The sequence below is a fragment of the Misgurnus anguillicaudatus genome, unplaced genomic scaffold (genome assembly GCF_027580225.2).
Source record: "Misgurnus anguillicaudatus unplaced genomic scaffold, ASM2758022v2 HiC_scaffold_32, whole genome shotgun sequence".
NCBI lineage: Eukaryota > Metazoa > Chordata > Actinopteri > Cypriniformes > Cobitidae > Misgurnus > Misgurnus anguillicaudatus.
This window is the reverse complement of record NW_027395282.1, coordinates 2,585,971-2,611,850: the sequence shown is the minus strand read 5'-3', so window position 1 is coordinate 2,611,850 and position 25,880 is coordinate 2,585,971. Positions and strand designations below refer to the sequence as shown.

Genomic DNA, 25,880 nt, shown 5'->3' with positions numbered 1-25,880 from the left:
ATTGAAAATTAAATGTCAAATCATCAATTGCATTTTTGTTTCTCAGTTTGGCAGGAAAGATGCGTTACTAATAACCTTAAAAATGTTTTTTTTTAATGTTTTAATTTTTATTTTATCATTTAATTTTAAAATTTGGGACATATTTTTCGATTTTTTCTATCATTTAATTAATTTGGCAGAAATAACCTTTCTGTTTTGTATGTTTATGTACTAGGGTTGCAAAGGGGCAGAAACGTTCCTTAATCTGGGGAATTTTGAAAAATATTCCAATTTGGAAACTTAACAGGAATTTGTGGGAATTTACAAGAATTTATTGGAATTATTTAGACAATATGGAAATTTATATAAACTATATCATATACAAACGTAAATAAACACTTTGTTTCATCATAAGCATATACATGCCTGCAAGGTAATACAAAGTTTAAAAATGAAGTCTTGACTGATTTCATTGTAAATAGAACTGGCCCTCTACCCCATCAAGGGGTGATCACTGAATTTGTAAATTTACTGATTGAGCAGTAATTCAGCAAAATAACTATTCTCAAATACAACTTCAAAACAGCTCAGATTGTTAAAATAGGGCTTCAAGTGCATTTTGTCAATCAACAATCACAACATTGTGACCTCTAGTGGTTATCAAAGGAAGTTCAGCTTTACAAACAGTTCATTCTTTATACATGGTGGTATAAGTAAGGAATAATTGACGACGGGCCATTGAATTATAAGAAAATAATGCACACCCAAGGTGTTTATGCAAACATCTGGTGCCTAGTTTTCAGACATTTGAAAAGTTAGGTGTGTGGTTATTGAAAAATAATGCATACCCATGGAACATTTCTCAAGCAATCAGAATACAGCATTCCAGACCCGTGTTATAAGCTACATTAAATGTTATTATATTAAACATTTTGAGAGATGAAGCAGGTCAAAAGCAGGAGTTCAGTCTAGACATTTCAAACAGCTCTTCATAATGATTTCATAAGCTCTTAAGTATAAAACACCTTCATATGTACATACAATGAGTACGTTTAGCTGCTCCTACAGTGTTATGAGTGCATCGAGCCACCTACTGTTTAATGTTTACTGTTTAACTGGTTTAATGTTTGTTTAGATCATCAGAACTATTTCACCTATACTAAATGATGGAGGGTTCCTAGAATTTACCATCATGTACATACTATATATTTACTGACCACTGACTCACCAACTTGAATCCTGCTTGAAATGTGGATCGAGTTGAACCAATAACAAGAATTTTTGAGGTTTGTAAAATGTAATATGCTAATAACATGATGCACAAACAAGAGACAATCATTCAATATTAGTATAGCCTATTTACATGTATTTATTTAGCACACCCTATTATCCAAAGGGACTCATAAATGGAAAATATATTTCATGTTTGAGGTTACAAAACCAACAAAACCTTTTATTAACAATTAAAGCACCTGCACAAGATCACAATGAGATCACAATGCTCACTGTTTGTCAAATGCCCAGCCCAGAGTTTCAGTATTAATGCATCACGTGTGTACATCTCTTAAAGCTTTGAAGACGATTTTAGTGTTGCAGGCCCCATACGGCATGGAATAAGCTGCCACCTAATCTTTGTGCATCCGACAACCTCCAGACCTTTAAAAAACAACTTAAAACTCATCTATTCACTATGCTCAATGAATAACTCAGTTTTCTCTGTTCAACACTGTTCATCTTTACTTTATTTCTATAATTCATCTAAATGTATGTTTTGACAAAAAGGTTATTTGTTTTCTTTGATTTATGTTGATCAGTGTTTGCTTGACTTCATCTACCTGCTGCTTGTTTGTCTGTCATAATAAGCAGCTGGCCTGTATATTTGTCTTCTTATTTGTATTGTATAAAAAATAAACATATTATTATTATTATTATTATTATTATTATTATTATTAAGACACTTTGCAGTCCATAGAGTTTACTTTGTCTGAGATGCAACTCTCAAGGTCCAGAATATTTAAGAAACATATGCTGAAATTTTTTGAAAAGTTAACCAATGAACAATAAATATTAGTCCTCAAGACAGTGATCCTGCTATACGGTTTACATTAAATCTACAATAATGTTTTTATGTTGAAAGTTTTGCTTTATATATTGGTGTTATAGTCAACTTTATTATTTATTATTTGTTATAGTCAAACTTTGTCTATCTCTCTCTATATTTGTGTTTAATAGCAGGTCACAGACCAACGATTCCCATTCAAAGACGTATCTCGTTGCTTAATAGTACAATGCACTGCTGGATAAACTAACTAGCTAGTCATGATTCGAATAGTTGACTAATGTATTATGCTGTTGGGAAACGCACCCTGTTTAGGTGCATTTAAAAATGAATGCAATGATGTCATCTAAATGCACAAGACCATAAAGAGTTGACATTTTTTGCATAGTTCCTTGTTGAGCGTTTGCATGTGATTGCATACTTTCACTTTGATCACAAGGTTGTCTCCAGGTCTGTCAATCATTTATATGTAGCCAATCACTGTCAGGAACTCCCAACACAGGTGGAGAAACCTTTATATATATAGACCAGTGTTGTTCTGATGCTTTACTTCATGCCACCAGTGAGGAAACCTTATAACAGGTAAGTTAAATTGGTTAGTGTATATTTCATTTGAGTGTATATTAAACTTTTTAGATGATGTATTTAACCTTCAATTTCAGTAAAGCCCATCAGGCAATTAAATAAATGCTGCGTGGTCATGTGTCATTTTAACATTTTATGTATCATACTGTGTTGATTTTGTGTTAAAGTAAATAATAGGGATTAAAAGTAACACAAAATGTGTTACACGGATATGTATATGTTTTAGGACAACGCATTTAGTGTGTTGTCCCAAAACTATCCCTGATGCTGTTGTTTTTAACAAATTCATTCTTATAGTATAAATGTTTTAACATGAACCTTTGGACCGAGTAATGCTGCTGTCATTCCTGTCAAATATTTGTTTTGCTTTTCTGGGAATGTTGCCAGTTCATCTGGTTTTTAAAGCATTGCAAAACATTCAGTGAACAAACCTGTAGCCCGAGCAACCATTGTTTATAAGGAACGTGCATCATTTGACTGTGAAATCAACCTGATGGGCTTTAACAAAGACTTTGTTTCGATGTCTTTCACTGTATAAGTATAATATATGTGACCTGCCATATGTAAAATAATATTTTAACTGAGATATTAGCTTAGGGAACACATCATGTACCTGATGGTGACATTGCAAAACTTTTTTAGGAATAATTTAATAATTAAATTCACATATATGCATGTGGATAAATATATAGACTATAGTTACCTCCCAACTTTAAGTACCTTTCTTAAAATGTTTTACAGACCTTTTCAAAATGAAAAATGTAGCTGTTATTCAGTTTAGTCCCATTCAGCTATCACATTGCAGTGGACTTGCGTGACTCTACACAAGATAATAACATCTTTCCAAAGTTTTTGTTTTCATATTTCACTGTAGCTATGTTGTTTTGTCCTGTTAGTTGTTTGAAGTTGTTGATTAGATAAAATGGAGACGAGTATGTGAGACATCTGTGTGTGTCATCTGTTTTAGACTCCAGATAGATATGATAATTTACATGTGCTGATAAAAAAATAAAGTGGAATATAATCCCCAAAATGACAATAATAGCATAATGTGATCAATGTTTGACTTACCAAAATGACACACACTTTATAAATACTTTGGTTATGATGCCATAAATGGTTTCAGATCATAATGTGTGTGTTTGTGAATTTCCGTGAGAGTCACAGAATTTTTTGCCCATTTTTCCGTGGCCCTACCACGGACTTTCTTTTCTGTGGCATTCTCACGGATTGGTTATTGGTTACTGTTGTGTCCTATTTTCTTACCATTGTCGCTTCGGTTTAGGGTTAGATTTACATAAAATTACATCCTTACACAAACCCAACTCTAACCCCAACCCCAGGCGACAATGGTTTAAAGTTTAGAAAATATGAAAGAATAAATCAGAAAAAAATAGTATAAACTAATACTTAAATGTGCAGTGTGTCATTTTTAGAAGGATCTCTTGAAAGAAATGCAAAATAATATACAAAACTATATTATCAGGGGTGTATAAAGACCTTTCATAAAGAACCGTTATGTGTTTATTACCTTATAATGAGACATTTTTATCTACATACACCGAGGGTCCCCTTACATGAAAGTCGCCATTTTGTGTCGCCATGGACATTTGGACATTTTTTTTTACTAAATTTATCTCCGACGATGACGTGTTTGTCCGGTGGCAGCTTCTCTATGTGTTTCAAAAGTGAGGGGTGAGCAGTGCACTAAGCCGTTGGTTGCAATTCGCAACCTCACCACTAGATGCCGTTAAAATTTACACACTGCACCTTTAAAGTGACATACTAACGCAAACACCAAATCTAACCCTAAACCGAAGCGACGATGGTTTGAAAATAGGAAAAAGCAGTTGAGTAACCAATCCTTAAAAATGCCACGGAAAAGAAAGTCCATGGTAGGGCCACGGAAAAATGCGGAGATCCGTGAGAATGCCACTGAAAAATTAGCAAAAAATTCTGTGACTATCCCACGTAACTTTGTGAGATCATGTTGATCAAACAGTAAGCTTGATATACTGAGACACTTTTGTTGCTGTGGATTCCAGGAAGTTCAGAGGTATCTGATGATCTCTCTCTGGATCATGACCATAAACAAATGCCAGAAATGCAAATATTGACTCAGTATTCAGACATTTTACAGATATGTAAATTTAAGTAGATATATTATGAAAACATTTACCATAGTTTTTGCAAATGGTAACCATAACTATAATTTAAGTGTCAAACTTAACCGCAGCATACTGTTACTTTTTCAAATGTAAGGTCCAGGTTACAGATGCTAAGCATACCTATATCCTACATAATGTAAATTACATTTTGTGAAAATATAACCATGATATATGTAATATTGACTGAGTAAGATCATGTCAAAGATTAAAATGAATATGATTGATAATTAAATGACACTTTAGTCTGGATTTCACAGACATGGTCACATATAGGCCCATGCATACAAAATGCAATGAAATGTCAAAATGTTGATAAAAACAAGACAAACAGAATTCATGTGTACCAAGACTAATATTAAAAAATACATTACTTGTCGTAATGAGCAGACAAATATCAAACACAAATATAAGATAGAGGCAAAAAAAGGGAAACGGTATAAATTATAGGGTACTTATACTTTAAGATTGGAGGGTTTGTATTGAAATAATGCTTACTTATTCTGAAAGTATATACAGTAGGTTGTGTGCATATTTTGCGTATACAGTCAAATCATTACATTTGCAAAATAAGTAAATATTAAAGTCATTTTGTCATTCTCTCGCTGACACACATCAATGACAAAAGGTTTTGTAGCCTATATTTTTAAAAAATTCAGCAAATGATGTAAAATGTCCAGTTAATATGTCAAAAGGTGGAGGTGGAGTTGACATGAAGATTTGACACGGTTAGATGCTCCTCCCTTTTCTGTAAATCTAGCAGTTGTTTTACAGTCGTCATCATTGTCATTTATACAGGCTTACATGACTTGCATGCAAAATAATGCAAACCCGACCGAAACCCACCCAGAGGTCAGTCGGAGGGACCTGTCCGAATACTGTAAGTAAAATTCAACCTAATGATATTACTTTTTTGTAAATTTTTAATCAACCGACACCTGTTGTAAGTTTCTATTTAAAGCTTATTGTTAAAGCGTTCGTCTAACTTAAAGCCATTGAGCTTTAGCAATTTCCCGTAAGGAATTATAACCATTTCTGGCATGTTGGGTTAAACTGGTCTAACTTGTTATCTCATAATAATGAGAAGTTTAAACTTCCCATAATTATGACTTGATAAATGTATTAATACTTGACTGATTTTTTTCATTATTTCTTTTTTTAGCTCCTAAATTCATTAGGATCAGAAGACGAATATGCATTTCCACCGCATCCTGGTGATTGGAGATAAGAGTTTTGTAAACAGGTAGGTCTATTATAAAATCATTATGAGACCAAAGATAAACAAATGCCATGACATAAAACACAAAGTCATCTTTAAATTGAGATGAACATTGATATCTGTAGAGATATGAGCTTATAAAACAATAAAATAAGTTTCAATGAGCACTGCACATTGATCTAAGCATTTTTCATGAGGGCATAATGTTTTTGGTGACGTAGACAATGCATATTTAAACAGGGTTTGTAAGTCAAATGTCAAACAACTTCTCCACTCCCTAAAAAACAAGAATTACAAGACATTTTTAGTACATACATACTTCAGTGTCTATAATTTACATATAGATTTTGTGTAGTCCAATGACAGAACCTTACTGCTGTTTGTTTATGTAGAGATAAAAATTACACAGAGGTACACTGATAACAAAATCACATTAAATATTGAAAACACAAGGTATAAAATTATGTTTCATCACATTTCAAAATAATTTAAAAACTATATATACAATCTTAACAATTGGGAATTTCAGGTAAGTCCATAAAGTGTGGGGAAAGTTAAACATTATTTAATAAATGTTTGTATTACACATGCACATGAAATTTCTTCAGTACATGAAGCAATCTCTCTGTTGTTTTATTTGGACATACACGTTCTCAATTTATTGTGGCACAAATTCTGTGTGCTATACACATTCAGCAGAGATCTTTGTCATGTTGTCATGATAGTATCACACACTTGGACATCAACAATACACATCTCTCATTCCACCACACACAGCAAAATCACCAGCATATCACCAGGTCAGGTGGTACTTATATAACCACCAGCAGTTTACATTTAACACGGCTGATTTCAGTAAGGTGCTATGTGTGCCATTCATCACAACATACACCACAAGTTGAACTTGGACTTTAAGCCAATCTTTGGCACTTCCACCTGCAACAGTTGCAAGACTTATCAGAGCCCACAACGTTTGTGAATCCATGCTCACACACTTTCCTGATCCATGTTGACTGCAGTGGCACCCAAACTTATCTTTAGCTACTGTAGCCCATCTGCTTGTTTCACATACTGTGTGACTTTTCTGACATTAGAAGCAAAGTTCAGTCATCTTTTCAGCTCATTCTGATGACTTTCAGCACTTGATCAACTTTCTGACACATTCAGCAGATCCTCAACTTCAGACATGTGATTCATCTTTTAATGCAATTTTATTGTTTTGCTGTATAGCTGTCATCACAAAGTATTTGTGTACTGTTCAAAATCTGCTAAAAACACTAAAACCAGTCCATCAACACTGGGAAAGAAATACACCATGAAATAGAAAACACTACTGTTTCATCTGTCTGATACATCAAATCATTTACTAGTATATGATTTTCCTCAAACTAAAGGATATCAAAATTAAAAGTTCTCCCGAGAAAGTATTAATACTATTTTTACATGAATGCAAAATGAACCATAAATAGAAACAAATAAACTGTCCTTATAAGCAAGGAGAAAGTTTGACTTCTTTAGAAAAGATAATTTTATATCCAGTTAAGGATGGTTACTAAAATAACCATACTTGCATTCATTAGAATGATAATGTTGTTTTTAGCAAACTTGTGCAGTGCATGTTTTCATTTTAAATGCACCTTTAAATTGAAATGGATTTTTATCTCTTAAAGTTATTAAAAAAAAAAATGTATTTGTGTTATTATAGTTTTGGTGTGGATGCCGCTATCCTCTTAAATTTAAAATAATTTAGAATTTTTTTTGTATTTATCATCCTTGTTATGATTGGCACTGACTTAAAATTGAAGCACTAAAAGAAAATCACTTCTGATTTCAAGATGATGATTTTCTCATATAAAGTTGGAAACATAAGGCTGATCACTAAGGAATATCAAAACATTTACAAAACAAATATCATATAAAAATACATCACGTTCTCTACAAAGGAAATAAAGCAAAGCAAAATAAATTTACCAGGCACAAAAACACAAAAAGCCAGCTGGTCACAAAGCCAGTACATTCAACCCAGACAGGTGTCAGAACCTGCCAATCACAGAGCATATACATATTTAAAGTTAAGACAAAGGCCAAGAAAAACAGGTAGGCCTACTTGCATGACATTTAAATCTATAGTTAAGTGTCAAGCCGTGAACAGACACCAGAGGGAGACAAAACTCAGATGAAGTGGATGATTTATGTCAAGGTGGGCAGAGAAAAGAGAAGAGACTTAAAAGGCAAATATCCACAGCAGAAACCAAGCTAAGATGGGAACAAACAAAATACAGATGTGATACAGTAGTTAGGATAAAAATATAAAACAGACATTATAAAACACAAACATTACTATCAAAACACAACGTCTTATTTTGCTCATCAGTACTTTATTATTCAGAACAGTTTAAAGATTAATTATTAAACATTTTCGGCAAAAATACTGTTTATTAGACTTATTATGCCTTGTGTAGAATAGATAATATTGAAGACAAAGTGAACAACAAATCTTTTAATGTATTTTATTTATATTCCACATGTAAGCAGAAGATCAAGTGAGAGAAAGATTACAATCAGCAAACAATCACATCACATGCTGAAAAGATTTCATCACAATTTAGGAGAAAATAAGGTCAGGGGATAAAGTACTGCAGGGTACACAGCTCCCCCTTCAGGGCTGCTTCAGTAATGTAAAAAGTGGACAGAAACAGAGAAAAACACATAGAAACAAAACAACAAATTTACACAAAAGTAAATCATATAACGTAAGAATAAATAAATGAAGGCTGTAAAATGATATATTACAACCATCAAAGTCGGCAGTTTCCCATACAGGATTTAGATAAATTTAGGACATGGCCTTAGTTATATTAGGACATTTTAGTAGTTTTTGTGTGCATCTTCAAACAAAACAATGGGACTGAAATGTTAGAATATTTTTTTTTTAATTAAGGCAGCTGCCTTATTCTGGGACTGTATAAGTCTGGGACTAAGATAAGCCCTGTCCACAAAATCACCCCTACATTCATTGCTCCCTCTTTTTCTTTAAATAATAAGGATAGTGTAACAGCATTTTTCTGCATTTGCTTAATTTTATGTAACATGACAAAATATTTTCAGAACAATAACTTTGAAGGTTATCAAACATAGTAAAAAACGCAGTAGAAAAAGTCATACAAAAATAAACCAATATATAAACAATAAGAGATATTATAGTGTAGTAAAAATCCCTGACAAAATATTAGTTTTACAACATTATTATCAGTGTTAATATGATCTATTACAATAATAGGATGTTTGGGCACTTAAAACATTAGCAGAGGATGTCTATAGGTAATGTAACAAATTATACAGCATAAACCTGAGAGGAAAGATTTCATAAATCCACAGCAGTTTGGTTAACTAAGTTTTAGGAAAAGTTCCATCATCATTTGTTTACAGATGCCATTTGGTCTGAAAACTTGATATTTAATGCAAAAACATTAATGTGGCTTGAACATCCATAAGCGTTTTTTGCGCATAATGCATAAAACACAAACACAACAGGAAATTAAAATTACAATTACAATGCAACAAATTGTTGGAATAAGCCATGGTTTTGTTTGTGTGCTTTGGTTTTCATCTTGAATTGAGGTCTGTCCCTCTGTAAAACAAAATAATAACAACAAAATGATCAAATGAAGTTCTCAACACAACTGCTCTGGTGAAACTAACATCTTTTAATCCGACAGTCAGCAGCATCTTTCTCATGCAACAGATTGTTATTTGAGCAAACCATAATAATGCATGGTTAACAATAATAACAACACATAATAAACTATTACATGTATTCATTATTGTTTTCGTTTTATGAATATATTTATGTTTATGATAATATTACTTCACTTCTTACACACTAGATGGAGACACGAGCTTATGAAATTTTTTGCTTATTCTAAAATTATTATACTTTATTTTAAATATGACAAAAGTAAGCACAAACACATTAAGAACTAATATAAACATTAACTTAGCACATTATTTTGTTTATATTCTGTGATCAAATTTTTTTGTAAAAAAAATATATATATATATATATATATATATAATACATAGCAGCAAAATAAATAAACCAGCTTAATCAACATATTTTTACTTGCAATATAAAACTAGATGTTTTTGAACAATTATTGTATTTATTGTTTACTGGTTGTATCTATGAAAGGTTTTACTGAATGGATTTGTAAGATCATGAGTGCATGTGCGCCAAATACACATTCAGTTCTTGTGCGTGTATTATGGTTAAAACAAATGTTTTGTAGAGATTTACTGCATTTGTATTAGCTATTATGGCAACCCCTAGCTGCACAAATTATGTCGGTCTTCCTGGATTTCATAAAAAGAATTAAAAAGCCAGTGAAAACAGCACACTTGTGTTCCTCGCATTATGACTACCATTAGCTTTAGTGGCTCACCGGAAGTCTTAACACAAAGGAGCCTTAAAGATGGCGAAGCTCACATTTATGTAACGACAGGCCGTTGAATCATAAGAAAATAATGCACACCAAATGTGATAATGCGGCACAACGTGAAGCGGAGCCAAATTCAACTAATCAGCTCACTTGCATAAAAGTTTTTTATACTTCATGCCACGCAGAACAATCAGCCCATGACATTGCAGTACCACAAGAGTGATTTGAAAGCATGCAGTCATTTGGTCCCGATTGGTCTGGACAGCTTCAATGAAGTTGAACTGATTCCCCGACTAACACAAGCTGATAACATGAACCAGGTAGTTATATAGGAAAACATCTAAAACATTCAGGGTTTAACAGTGTACTATTTTTTTCAGAATCAATATATTCGTTACATTTTAATCAAAATCAAAACTTTGATGTAATGTTACAAACCTCTGGCTTTGATGATGAGATACATGTCCTCATAATGATCTGCTGGTATGATGGAGCAGGTGTACTTGCCTTCATCATTTGTTTTAAGTTCTTTGATTTTGATAGAGTAGTTTCCCCTTTTATACTCGTCAGGAAAAGATTCAACTCTGATGCTTTTGCTCTTTACATTTTGTGAAATATTGACTGGACTAAACTCGTACACCTTCTGACTGTTATTGAGTCTCCAAAACACCATGTCTACTTCATTTATATCTTCTGAGTATGAGCAGTTTAAAATCGCTGAATCTCCAACAAAATATTGAACTGTGACCTTCAGAGAGACTGAAAACAAAACAGAAAAATATGCTTATGTGCAGTTTTGCATTTGAGAAAATAGTAAGAATTTGTCTTTTAAATTTAATAAGTTACTCACCCTGTTCACTGTTTATTAACAGTACAAAGACATAGATGAGGCACCACCTGTAACAGAGAAAGATGTTCTTTTTAGCAATGTCATAGGGGCTCTTTAATATGAACCAGCAATACATACATACTTTATGCATATATTGCAATTTACCCCATTCATTACATATACAGTAATTTAATGGATATTGGATTAACGGTTTAGGAACATTTTCCTTTTTAATACCCATTTCTCTAAGCACAATAATAGTGTGTAGATCGTGCACCAAACTCTAAAAGTTAACAGGATTTCAAAGCATTGCACATAATGTTAAACATGAGATTTTTAGAAATATAATATCGTTAGTTATTGATTAAAGAGACACTTTTCGCATGCCACAGTTGAACTTTTCCCCCCGGTTTCACATTCAAGGCTTAAAACTAACGTTAGTCCTAGACTAAAAATACTTTTGGGATGAATATAACTTGCACAATTGATTCGTCTCAAAATACACAGTATCGTCTTTTCCAAAGCATGTTTATAAAAGATGGTTAAAAATCATAATTTAAATAATGCCCAATAAGTTACTAGCTTTAGCTTTAGCCAAGGCTTGTCTGTAAAACCAGGCCTAGGAGTGATCATGTCCTTCTGCAAGTTAACGATCAAGTCCCGTGATTATACGAGCTATATCTAACTGATAACACGGATTATCGGTCTACAAAATTTAACGCACAATCCATTAATACCTACCTCAAAATCATAATGCACCAATGCTACTTATAACCTAAAAAATTTACGTAACGCGGCGATGCGTAGAGCTTTTTTATTTTTTAGTACTGCAAAAACAAAACGAAAGTTGTAACTTAATAGGCTGGTTTACCTTCAGCACCGCGAAAACAGACGGTGGTCGGTGGATGACGTCAAAGTACTGCGAGAGATTGGAGAAATCATATGAATCGTCTCCTTTTGAATGGCTCTCGCGATAATGTGGTATATCGCTTGTCACTTCTTGCGGCAAGCCTTATATCTGCAGCCTGCAGAACTGCTGTCTACACGTTACGACACCACAATACGTCACCACTGACTATAGTCTACTTCTTCACCATCACTATTGCCACCTAGCGATAAGGCGGCTAGGGTTAAGGTTAGGCCTAGGCAATGTTAACACTAGCATCAACAGACTTGAAAAAATAGTTTAGATTTACTTTATGAACATGTTATAAGACATAAATATACATAAACATCGATGTTTTCACTGCAGCTTTTTAGATTTAAAGTCCACATAAAATCAAAACGGACAATTTTTATTTTTAAATTGAATATTTTAATATTTTAATGGTCTGCTTATCAATCGTTCTTGCGGTACTTTGATGTTATCTCCCTGCGGTTTGATCTCACCTTGTAACTTTGTCTATTGCTTTCTGTAGTGATTGTCGGAGCGCACATGGATTATGGAGGCCCCTCTCCAAGCTTGTGGCCCTAGGCATTTGCCTACTCTGCCTATAGGTAGCGCCTGATTAAAGCTCATGTTCTTTCTGTGTTTTTGAAGCTTTGATTGTGTCTACGGTGCGCAATAACCTATAACGTGTTCATGTTTTTGATGTTTAAACATTACATTATTTTTCACAAAGTTTACTTATCTGTATAGCGCTGTTTTCACTGTCCTCAAAACAGCCTGATGTCTTTCTTGTTCTATGAAGTCTCTCCTTTAGAATACGTAACGAGTTCTGATTGTGCAGTTTGTTTAGTGTGTTGTAATTCTACAGCAGCTTAGCTTGCCGTTAGCTTAGCTGGTGACTGACGTATTCCAGTGGGCCGAGTTTAGTCAAAAAACTGTTCTACTGACGTCATTAAAGCAGGAAGTAGAAGACTGTAGTCCAAACCGGCCTTTCACTTTTCCCTTTTGCCACGGCTAGGGCAGGTGGCTTTTCTGTGTGGAGTCTAAGGGGCCAGTCACACCAAAAGCGTTTTAAAAGCTTGCAAACGCAAGGCGCGATGCACTGCCTTTTTTAAAAAAAGAGCAGTGCGACACGGCTTTTCATATTGCTAAGCAACCACCGAGTCAGCTGTCTTGTCAATCAAATATTGAAGCGTGAGCGCTCTTTTGCTGTTAACTATCATATTAGCAGAAACTTTAAAAAGAGGGAGCTTGCGCTGACCATGTTTGAGGGTGAGAGGTGCACAAACACGCAGGAGAGAGTGAGCGAGTGGATTCCGGTTCTTCATAGCAACTGTAAACTTCACTCGCCAGAACGTAAGGCCCGCATCTCCCCTCATTCGATTGGACAATGGAAAGACGCGAATGATGTCGGGCGCTTCTCCGCTCTCAGCGCTGCAAAAAAACGCAAGGCGCTCGGCGTGCATAAACAGCGCGCAAACGCGCCCTGCCCATAGAATATCATTCAAAAAAGGCGCCTGCAACTGCCATGAACGCTTTTGGTGTAACTGGCCCCTAACTTTGCATGTTCTCGCTGTGTCAGCGTGGCCAAAAACCCCCATAGGTAAAATGGATTAACTTGTTCTCGCCATGAATATAGCTGTAGATGTTGGAATGGCGTAAAGGAAGAAGAAGAAAATATATCGCCTGGGAGTGAACTTTGAGCTTTATCATTTTACGGGTATTATTTATGCTGTTAAAGCAACATTACACACTAACTAGGGTTTAAAAAATGAGATCAGGAAGAACATGACCTTTAAAAGTAAATGAGAAGCGTTAACATTTACAGCACTTCGACCTCAGCACACAGCAAAGCCAGAGAGTAACGGAGTGCATTTACTTGAGTACAGTACTTAAGTACAATTTTGAGGGATCTGTATTTTACTCGAGTATCATTTTTGGGGAGTACTCATGACTTGGCAAATATTGTACTCTTTACATCACTACATTTATATACATAACCATAAATACCCGTTACTTCTTCTAAAAAAAGGAAAAAAGAAAAATCTCGGAAACCCTCAATTTGTTGTTTCCCTCTCAAACATGATTGGATTGTGCAGGCGCCACTGATTGGGACAGCCTATCAGCAGTCACCCTCAGCTTTCCACCAAAGTCAACTCCGTGGTCAAATTTAGATAAGAGATAAAACCATGCCAGGAATGTGCCAACCCATGGCCCCACTTCGCCAGACTATTTAAAGTTTCTAAAATATTTCAAAATTCTGAAGTTAAGATAGTTTTCGCTTCAAGTGTTTGCTGTGTTTACCAAAACAGAACTTCATCACCGCCTACAAAAATTCATCCTCCAACTTGCGAAAGCATGTCAAGGTACATACATTGAAATAAATTTCCTTACATTTCTTCTAAGCTAGATTCTAGCTATAGAAAAGTGCACCAAATGATTGGCTAGCTGTGATAAAGCAGTTTTTTTACATTCACGGTTACGTTTGAGTAGTTGAAGCCACATGCACCCGCCAATTTGCCAGCTGTAGCCATTCAGATGTATAGAATGATTTTGGGGAGAATATTAAAAGGAATTGCAAATTGTATTTGCAATAGCGTTTCCTACTTGTGGGTGTAAAAACCATGACTTAATTAAAACACAAATGCAAACCATTTGCATTTCCGTTTACGCGAAGGTACAATGTATGCCAAATTTCAAAGTCCATTTGCAATTGAATTTCCTATGTCTTTTGAGTTATGACCCATATTTCAATATCAATTGCAATCCACTGGCCTTCGCGTAAGGATCCTGCCAAAACTCAAAATCGCAAAATGCCTGCACATAAACTTCAATCAAAGTGTTGGGGGCGGGATTATACTATAGGACGTGTTTGTATATGTAAGTGACGTCACTCACAGTCGACCCATAGACAGTAAACAATTTTGTTGTAACGATGGTGTGCTTTAAAGAAAGCAAAGGAGATTATAATCCATGTGCAAAAGTGTGTAAAATCCCAAAAAAAGGGCCAGCAAACACATTCGATAAGGGCAATCCACAAACGTAATCCAATATCATGCAAAAGGTCTGGGCAGGCAGAGAACAATCACAGAATCCAGAAACAGGCACGGGTCAAAACAAGCAGATACAAGATAACAGCAATCAACTGGTGTACAGGAAGTGGTTATATACAAAACAGACAGGAAGTGGAAAGTGAGACATGGCAAGATGAATATCAAAATAAAAGCCGGAACAGAATAGGATGTCAAAATAAAAGTACAAAACACGAAACACAACCAGAACACAAGAAAACACATAACAAAACCTTACATTTGTTGTGTTGCTTTTAGGACTTTCTATAGGCATCTCACTTGACTTTATGCCTCCACGTCCACCCAAATGCCTCATAGACAGTAAAAGATTGCCTGCGAGCTTCTCTTCCTGTCCACACTGTAATTTCTTTACTGTGCGACAGAGAGTCGCAGGTTACGACGCAATTAGCCTGTTTTTACAAAAACTGCTTTTACTGGGCCATAACGTAAGATTAAAGGTAATGGAGCATTTTATACATTTTCGTGTTTCTTTAGAAATAAGTAATGGACAAATGGAGTCTTTAAATGCCTCCGATGTAAAGTTATTTGCTGTCAAAGTGACGCCAAAATGAATGGGAGTCAATTGAATGCTAACAGCAGGTGGGGGTCTGCTAATCAATGACGGAGGCTGGGGAAGCTTCAATAAAATATGAAACCCTGCCCCCCTGAATCGAACATACTTCAGCTGCTAAACAGCCACAAGGGGGAGCACAAGAAGCTTAATTGATATGAAGAAAAAACTTTATACATTAAATTTTATATTACCTATATTTCAGCAATTATTGACCAAATAAGCTAAAGCACTGTGTAAGTAATGTAAGCACTTAAATATAAGCACTGTGGCACTAGTAATGCAATATTTAGAAAATGTTCTCTTGTACTCTTGATACTCATACTTTTAAAAGCAAGTACTTCAGTACTTTTACTTCAGTAGACAACTCACTGCAGTACTTACTTGTACATGAGTCAAATTTTGCAAGGGGTATCTGTACTTTTACTCAAGTAATGAAGCTGTTTACTCTGGCCGCCTCTCGCATAATCTCATGCATAATCAAAGTTAACAGTTAAGGGAGTGTCTTGAGAGTATTTTGTGAACGAGAGCGTCTCTTTTTTCATAAACGGTTTTGACGCGTGTGCAGCAGGCACTTCTTTTGACAAAACACGCAATGCACACAGGATCACTCGACGCGCAAAACACATATTTTGAAAAAAATGAACCACACAAATGACACTCCGAACACTTATTTTGAATTAGCGCCCCTCGGATGAGGAGTCATGAGCCGCCACTGGTAACTACTCATTTAACAAACTTTAATTAAGGAAAACATGGAAGTGTTTGGTGGCTTCTAAATTCATCCCTGTTTGGATCCTAAGGAATAAATCGGGCTTGATTAAATGCTAACACATTCACAACGCGCTTTACAAAGATTAAGTGCATGGAGTAAAAAAAACAGGTAATTTGTCTTAAGTTGAGGTAAGAACATAGTAAAATATTGAAAAACTGTAGTGTTTTCCTTTAAGCAAAATCCAATTAAAGATAATTGATTTGGGGACTATGGAATCGGAAGTACTGAAATGCTAACTCACTTCTGGGGTTCACACTTTGCCTACAAAAATATTTCTTCCCTCACTTACTTTACTTTTTCAAGGATAAAGTAATTAAATTATAGTAATTACTTATTAATTACACACAACACTGAACTAGAAATCTCTTAGTTAAACTTTGTTTTTCTGTAGTTAGACAATGGTAAATGTGTGGTTACTATGGTTTTCCAACACATACAACAGTAAAACTATGGTGAATTTTGTGTTGGTTTTTAACTTGTTTACTAACATTACAGTCAACTCTGTTGTAACAGCAAGTGTGTCGAGTAAAAACACAGGTATAACTTTTCAGCAGCAACAACATAAACAAGGATCTTTGCTGTCCAAATTAACTGGTAGACTCCCAAATGTATACAATGTTACAACTTATAAAAAGTATGTTTTTTTCGTGCTGCCTTCAATATTATATATATTTGATACACTGTTAAAAGATTTGTTGGTTTAACTTTAAAAGTATGTGTTCTTTGAGTTAATTCAATTTAAGAAAATATATATTAGTTAACTTAACAATATTAGTTGACTCAACATTTTAAACAACCTTTTTTTAAGTTGAACAATTATTTTTTTACAGCGTTTTAAATATATTATAAAAGGTATCAATACATTTTTAAGTAAAATTAAGTGATGATGGTCACAGGGTTTGTACAATGTGGTCAAAGCAAACTCACTTCCTTTACTTGATGTGGGTTAGAGTTTTCCTTCGCTCATAAACAGACAGCAGTAAAGTTTATTTGTGTTTCATTAAGACAACATCATGAGAATCACACAGCTTCAAATCTGTGAGTTTCTTTACATTAGATGAATATATTTTAATTTGATTTGTGTTTCATTCGTTTTCTATATCTTAATTTTTATGACTTTGTTTTTCTTATCTTCTCACAGATCTGTTCATATTGTGTCAAGCTGCGGATACTTTGGATCAACTCACAGATTTGGGACAAAATGTGACTATAAACTGTGATCTGGATGAAGAAGAGATTTATTGGTTATTACTGAAAACACCAGATCCTCCTGTGATGATATTACGCACTTTATCATCAAAACCTTTATTCTTCAACAAAACATTAAGAAACAAATATTCACTTCAATCTAAAAATCATCTGTTTATAAATAACGTCACTATTAATGAATTAGGACTTTATTACTGTATGAAGACAGATACACATCCAAAATTCAGCAGTGGCACCAGACTACATTTAAATGGTAAGTGCTCATACAGTGATCAGTTTAAATTCATATTCAGTCTTCTCTTTATTATGCTGTAATTAAGTAGACTATATAGCATGTATTATAACAGATTTATACTCTTTCTTTACAGAGCCAACAAAAAAACCAAACCAAGTAACTTCTATACAGCAGAATCATACAGTAGTAAATGAGAATGAGAACAGTGACACATTGTATCGGACTCTTACCATCATACTTGGTCTGCTGAATGGTGTTTGGTTCATTGTGGTCATAGGTGAGTACATTTCTTTCAGTTCTTTAATCTATTAAAGTCTCAAAGCAAAAAAACAATAACATTATGCTATTGGTAGATCATCAGGATTTTAGTAAAGTTAGTTTAATGATAGATGTTGTAATGTGAAACATCTTTTGGCTATTATAGCCTGTAAAAATATGTTGACTGTTAATAATAACTTTATTTTGTAAATAAAAATCAAATTTTATTATGACCTTTAGGGCTATTTAAGGTTTTTGTTGTTGGAAATAAAAGATTTGGACAAGGTTCACAACAACTTCACAACACTGATCTACAGCAGCATCAAGTTGTAGAGCACCATCAAGACCCAAATCAATTACAGGTAAATGTTGAGAGGAATTTCATACTAAATTGTTTGATAGTTTTTTTGTTTTTGTTTTTTGAATCTTAGTTCTCATACTCCCGAACTATTCAGTGTTGTTTTGGTTATAAAACCGCTCCACTGTCGATATTAATACTGTATGTGTACTATCTCTGTTTGCTCTTTCAGTATGCAGAAGTGGACTTTTCAAAGCTTCGTAAAAAATATCGACCCAGCAAAGCTGATGCTACTTATGCTGCTCTGAAGCTGCCAAAATTGCAAACATAAGCCTAGGACTAATCTGATCTTACAGTGTACAGTATTATCAATACATCACAGATAACCTCACAGATTTATATTAAGAGGTTTTATGTTTTTGAATAATTGAGATATTCAATACAGTGACTTATGCTGCTTATCCAGTGTGGTTTGTTAAATACTGTATATATATTCATCCGTCGAAATTGCAGCTGGGTTGTCGGTAACTTACCGTAGATTTAAATTTATGTTTTTTACTGGCAACATGTTCAAAGTTAAATAAACATTTAACATTTACAAGTCTTTGTCTTTACAGAGTAAAACTAATAAAACAGCATCAAGCAAACATTCTGGGAAACAAAATCTGAAGCAAAAAACAGAAAAAGGTTGATGAAGATTTCTGGTTCCCAGAATGCTTTGCATGAGGCTGTTATTGTATAGTTTTATTCTGTAAAGATAAAGACTTGTTAATATTTAACATTTATTTAACTTTGAACAAACTCTTGCCAGTAAATAACATAATCTAAATCTACAGTAAATTACCGGCAACCCAGCTGCAATAACATTGTAATTTCTACGGAATTTTTTCTGTGTTCTGTGTTACTGTTTACCAAGTTGTCAAATATTTATTGTTAACGGTATGTGTGTGTTAAAAATATCTTATGTCTATATGTGGTATTGAGATTGTCCTTAAATGTTTTCTGAAGGGGCAGAAAAAAACGTGAGAAAGAAATTGAATGCGAGTTGAACTTCCTCTCTTTGATGTAAACGAAAGGTTCTCACGATACAGTTAAGAGTTTTGAAGCTTGCTTTCATCTATAAAAATTTATCAAGACAAGTTTTTACAGTAATAGGCCTTTAAAATATGAATTAATAAATGTATTCTGGGATGGAGTTGTTGAGGCTTTTTTGGAGATGAGCAACTGTAATAAAAACTCATCCTCTTTCACATCCATATTAAAGTAAATGTTCATTTAGTGGCTCATGTTTATGGTTCAAATAAACAATTCATGTGAATCATGGTCTCTTCTTAAATTAGATATTCTGTTAAATACTCTTATTCGATTTTTAACTTTGCTTTCTTTAAATTAATTTGTTGTACAGTAGTTTTATAAGAGTTTTAATGTAACATTAACTCTGTTCAATTTAATTATGTAAACTTGATTGAGATCTTAATTGTTTTGCAATCAAGACAGCAGATGTCAAACACCTTTTATATGTGAAGTATTGATGTGGCTCAGCTGGTATATCATTGCACTTACAGTGTGCAGGTCATGGGTTTGATTCCCACTGATACTGAACACACATACTGACGAAATGCATAGTTTGAATGCATTGTGTTAGTTTGAATGAAAACATTTATATGAAAATGAAAGACCTTAAAAAAATTTTATAATGAAATGTTTTGGTAACCTTCACCATAAAAGAAAGATGAAAGAAAGAATTGCGAGAAGAGTTGCATGCAAGCGGTCTGCAAAATGGTGCAAGGTATGGTGCAAGGTATGGTGCAAGGTGTGGTGCAAGGTGTGGTACACAACTTACAAGAAAAACAGAAAAGAATTCTATTTGTTTGGTTGGCAACCGGTAACTAATACAGTTCAACCTTTGACTACACTAAAGGTTTTACCTTAAACCTAGTGTGGTGGTTTTTCTCATACATTTATGTATCTCGGTGGTCTAAACCTCAGATGGAAAGTGAGGCCACTGCAGTTTGCTCTTTGCAATGATGTGCTGTGTGTTTGTGCAACAACAAATATGTTACAACAATCATGAAAATAAATATTCACTTACGAAGAAATGTAATAATATTAAAATACCACTTTTACCTTTACTGATTACTTGCTCTTTATATGTATTACTAAAAGAGCATAAGATTAGAGGATCATGTAACTTCAGTTTGTATGAGAATGTCTACATTATTGATTAATGTATTTACTGCTACATTTAAAAATTTGTTTATGAAGTCTTTGTGCCTATCAAAGTAAAACAACAACAACAAACATACAGAAATACTTCCTATCTATTTAAAATCAATGTCAGAAATATACAAATATGAAGTTGTATGATCTTGCCTACACACCTTCTGTGTTTTGACCTAGAAAACTTCTTCTTTGTGCCTTAAGGTCGCTTTAGATGCAAAACCTCAACCACACAGACTAGCAGGTCTTATAGCAGAACTATATGAGCATCTTTTATTTATTAGTTTTGTGAGTAAATACATGCTTTGTGTACTTTAAAATGTGCTAAATGCACTAAAAGTGGTTCACATTGGCTTGTTATAATAGAGGAACCATTTTAAGTGCTATATAGCACCTATGTAGAACCACAAGTACTGGTATTATAACATGATTATAGCACCAAATAAATTTTTCACTTTACTTATTATGACTCAACTTGTATACTTAAATGTTTCGATTTCTTTGTATCAATATTTGGCTTGATGTTTACATCTGGTGGAAATTTTGTGTTAATGGCCCACTTAAAAAATCCCCTTACTTACCCCTTGATGTGTCAAATACTTATTTTCCCCTCTGTACATATATGACTTTAAATTGCACCATATGGTGCTAAATACTGTAGCACTTAAAGTGGTTCCCTATTATCTTTAAGCCAATGTTCATTACTTTTAGTGTTATTTAGTGCCTTTTTAAAGTAAATGTGAAAGTTCACATTATACATAGGAATAATATAGGTTTGCAAAAATAATGTTTGATGTTAACCTACACTCACCTAAAGGATTATTAGGAACACCGTGCTACTGTGTTGGACCATATTTCGCCTTCAGAACTGCCTTAATTCTATGTGACATTGATTCAACAACGTGCTGAAAGCATTCTTTAGTAATGTTGGCCCATATTGATAGGATAGCAGCTTGCAGTTGATGGAGATTTGTGGGATGCACATCCAGGACACGAAGCTCACGTTCCACCACATTCCAAAGATGCTCTATTGGGTTGAGATCTGGTGACTGTGGGGGCCATTTTAGTGCAGTGAACTCATTGTCATGTTCAAGAAACCATTTTGAAATTATTCAAGCTTTGTGACATGGTGCATTATCCTGCTGGAAGTAGCCACCAGAGGATGGGTACATGGTAGTCATAAAGGGATGGACATGCTCAGAAACAATGCTCAGGTAGGCCGTGCCATTTAAATGATGCCGAATTGGCACTAAGGGGACTAAAGTGTGGCAAGAAAACATCATTCCCCCACACCATTACAACACCACCACCAGCCTGCACAGTGGTAAGAAGGCATGAAGGATCCATGTTCTCATTCTGTTTACGCCAAATTCTGACTCTACCATCTGAATGTCTCAAAAGAAATCGAGACTCATCAGACCAGGCAACATTTTTCAACAATTTTGGTGAGCTCGTGCAAATTGTAGCATTTTTTCCTATTTGTAGTGGAGATGAGTGGTACCCGGTGGGGTCTTCTGCTGTTGTAGCCCATCCACCTCAAGGTTGTGCGTGTTGTGGCTTCACAAATGCTTTGCTGCATACCTCGGTTGTAACGAGTGGTTATTTCAGTCAAAGTTGCTCTTCTATCAGCTTGAATCAGTTGGCTCATTCTCATCTGACCTTTAGCATCAACAAGGCATTTTCGCCCACAGGACTGCCGCATACTGGATGTTTTTCCCCTTTCACACCATTCTTTGTAAACCCTAGCAGATTGAGCAGATTGTGAAATACTCAGACCGGCCCGTCTGGCACCAACAACCATGCCACGCTTAAAATTGCTTAAATAACCTTTCTTTCCCATTCTGACATTCAGTTCGGAGTTCAGGAGATTGACCAGGACCACACCCATAAATGCATTGAAGCAACTGCAGTGTGATTGGTTGATTAGATAATTGCATTAATGAGAAATTGAAATGGTGTTCCTAATAATCCTTTAGGTGAATGTATACTATTCTATAATAAGTTAAGTTGCAATTAAATGTAATATAAAACTATTGCATTTACAGTATTTCAATTAACAGGGGACTCACTGCTGCCCTCTGCTGGACAAAAGTTAATGATTAAAGTTGTTGTGTCCCATCAGAGTAAGCAGATACTTTGTAATAAACCAATAGATGCCATTTAAATACCACAATCAGTTGCTTGTAGATTTCATTTGGTTTGATAAATTAATACTTTTAATTATTAGGTTTAATAAATAAATTTTTGCCGTGACTCAAATATGTACTTTAGGAATTAAGCAGGAAAACACAGCAGAATGTTAGTAATCTCTGGTCTTGTTTTTCTTCTTCAGATGTCAATAATGCACTGTAAAAAATACTTTGCTGCCTTAAAATTTTTTGTTGAATCAACTCAGATTTACAAGTCATGTCAACACAGATGAGTTGTCACAACTTATAAATAGTATACAATAGTTTTCAAATATAGTTGAAAAAAGTCAACTTAATTTTATAAGTTATAACAACTCACCTGTAGTTATAACAACTAATCTCTAGTTAAGATAAATTACTTTTAAAAATGACTCCTGAAAGTCTGAACTCCTCTGCTGAAGCAGATAAAACAAAAAGATTTGTTCAGTAAAGAAAATGTATGTTCAAGACCAGTGTTGGGGGTAACGCATTACAAGTAACTTGAGTTACGTAATAATATTACTTTTCTGAAGTAACGAGTAAAGTAACGCATTACTTTTTAAATGTACACATTAATATTTGAGTTACTTTTTCAAAAAAGTAACTCAAGTTACTTTTTTAGTTTAATTAATTTGATTAAAAAATATGTACTGAATTAAACTAAACGTATGCTCTCTCTGTGCCTGTGTGGAAACAGTTTGAGTCAGAAACTAAGATGGCAGGCCAAAGCTAAACATTTTTGTGATGAAATATGCAATTTCTGAATGCAGAACTTTTCAGTCATAAAAACACCTACAAGGCCTGAAAGAGATCAAGCTTTAGCCAAGAAAAAGTAACGCAAAAGTAACTAAAAGTAACGTAAGTGTCAGGACCCCGGTGTGATCGGTTGCTCTTTTTGTTTGTTTAACTTTTGTGTCTCATGTGTGCACTCTCAGTCTCCTCCCTTCTCGTTATTCCTGATTGTTTTCCAGCTGATGTGTGTTTGTTCTCCTCTATTTTAGGTCCGGGATTGCTGTGCTCTGTGCGCGTTTGTTGAGTTACTTCCGGGTGATCGCTGTCATGTTTTGCTAGACTCTCGTTGGTCTTTTGATCGTGTTTTTGTTCTCATTGTGTGTTTTTGCCTCCAGGACTCGGTAGAGATTGGTGTCGTTCGGCATTCACTATTACCTCCGCTGTGGAATACTGTTTTTGATTCTTGTGGACTCTCGGTGGCAGTATTCAGCGTATCTCAACTAAGCCTTATTTAGGCTGGGACAGTTTCCTCTTTTTACCGGTACTGTACTCATCTGTGAACTTTATGTGACTCTTTTCTCTGCTCATCGGTGTGTCTCGTTTTCAGGCTAGATCCGATTGAGCGTGGTGGTGATCTCACCGTCCGTACTGCCTATTCACCGGTTTTCTGAGAACTGTGGATTATTTTCCCGGCCGCGAGTGAGGATTGTGTATTCCCTGCTGATACTTTCTGAGACTCTGGATTTACTACCATACATCGTGGATTGTGTTGTTGGTTACTGTTTTGCTGAGACCCTTGTGGATTATTTTCCTCTTCTCTACTCTGTTTATTTAATAAACATTTTACTTGCATAAGATTCCCCGTCTCATCCATTACAGAACGAACGCGCCAACATGGAATCTGCAAGTCAGGCGAGTGGAGAGTCAGTCCAAGCAGCCTTAGCCCAGCAGGGGGCACTATTGGAGCAACATTCATCTATGCTTTCCTCAGCGTCTCATGATTTCCAAGTGCTGTCGGGTCGTCTAGCGGAGATTCATAACAGAATGGAGCAGGTGGCGCAAGCCATTGGAGATAGAGGAGCATCCACATCCTCTACTGAGAATTTGAGTGGTACCGAACGCGAGCCCCATGCAAATAATCCGCCCACCTACGATGGAGATGTCAAGTCATGCAGAGCCTTTCTTTCTCAATGCTCCCTAGTCTTCGCGCTCCAGCCTCGGAGGTATGTCTCGGAGGCTTTAAAGGTGGCATACGTCCTTACCCTCCTCACGGGCAGAGCGCGAGACTGGGGAATGGCAGTCTGGGATGCCAAACACCCTTGCTGCGTCACGTTCGAATCTTTTCGCACGGAGATGATCAGATTATTTGATCGTAGTGTACAAGGCGATTTAGCAGCAGCCGAGTTGACCCGCCTTACTCAGGGTAATTCCTCTGTTACGGATTTTGCGATTAGATTCAGAACCCTCGCCGTGTCAAGTGAATGGAACGACTCCGCCCAGAGAGCTCAATTTCTCAGAGGTTTGAATGAGCATATTCAAGATGAAATCGCATCCCATGACCTACCTGGCTCTCTGGAGGGTACCATTGATCTGGCGCTTCGTGTCGAGGCTCGCCACAGACAGCGGAGAGCTCGTCGCTCTTTACACCATCTTCTATCCGATTCCTCGCTGTGTGTGGGCGACGATGTTCCTTCAACATCCATCTCTCCGGGTGAGCCTATGCAACTGGGTCGTCTTCGGCTTACCGCAGAAGAGAAACAACAACGTCTCGTCAATGGTCTGTGTTTATACTGTGGTAAGCCGGGGCATAAGGCCCTCAACTGTCCAGCAAAAGGTTCCGCCCGCCGGTAGCCCCGGGAGTATCGGTGGGCGTTTCTCCACTCAAGTCTTCTCCTGGGTCTCGTACCATGTTGACTGTCTCCATCATCCATAATAATTCGGTGTTTCACTCTCAGGCCTTGCTGGACTCTGGTGCCGAGGCGAGTTTTATGGACGCTTCTCTCGCTGAGTCTTGGGGTATTCCTGCGGTACCCCTAACAGAGTGTCTTTCTGCTTTAACTTTAAAAGGGCAACACATGGCAGAGATCACACATTGCACCCCCTCTGTAAGTCTTTTTGTTTCTGGCAATCATCGTGAGGATTTTAAATTTCTTTTGTTACATTCTTCCCAGTCACCCAT

At 35.4% G+C, this 25,880-nt stretch overlaps 2 long non-coding RNA genes across 3 annotated transcripts; one reads left to right on the top strand and one right to left on the bottom strand.

Annotated features, from left to right (window-relative positions):
- Nucleotides 1-2,559: 2,559 nt before the first annotated feature.
- Nucleotides 2,560-21,332, top strand: LOC129454133 (uncharacterized). Of its 2 annotated transcripts, none has more exons than XR_008647694.2 (8): nt 2,560-2,620; nt 5,587-5,668; nt 5,951-6,031; nt 17,723-18,043; nt 18,159-18,302; nt 18,524-18,645; nt 18,814-20,370; nt 20,407-21,330. It is a non-coding gene; the product is annotated as an uncharacterized lncRNA (long non-coding RNA). The 2 variants fall into 2 exon arrangements; XR_012368570.1 differs by having other exon boundaries at nt 2,589-2,620; nt 5,563-5,668; nt 20,407-21,332.
- Nucleotides 8,512-12,435, bottom strand: LOC129454127 (uncharacterized). Its single transcript, XR_012368571.1, has 4 exons — nt 12,147-12,435; nt 11,297-11,343; nt 10,885-11,205; nt 8,512-9,638 (listed from the first exon to the last, which is right to left on the bottom strand). It is a non-coding gene; the product is annotated as an uncharacterized lncRNA (long non-coding RNA).
- Nucleotides 21,333-25,880: the final 4,548 nt, after the last annotated feature.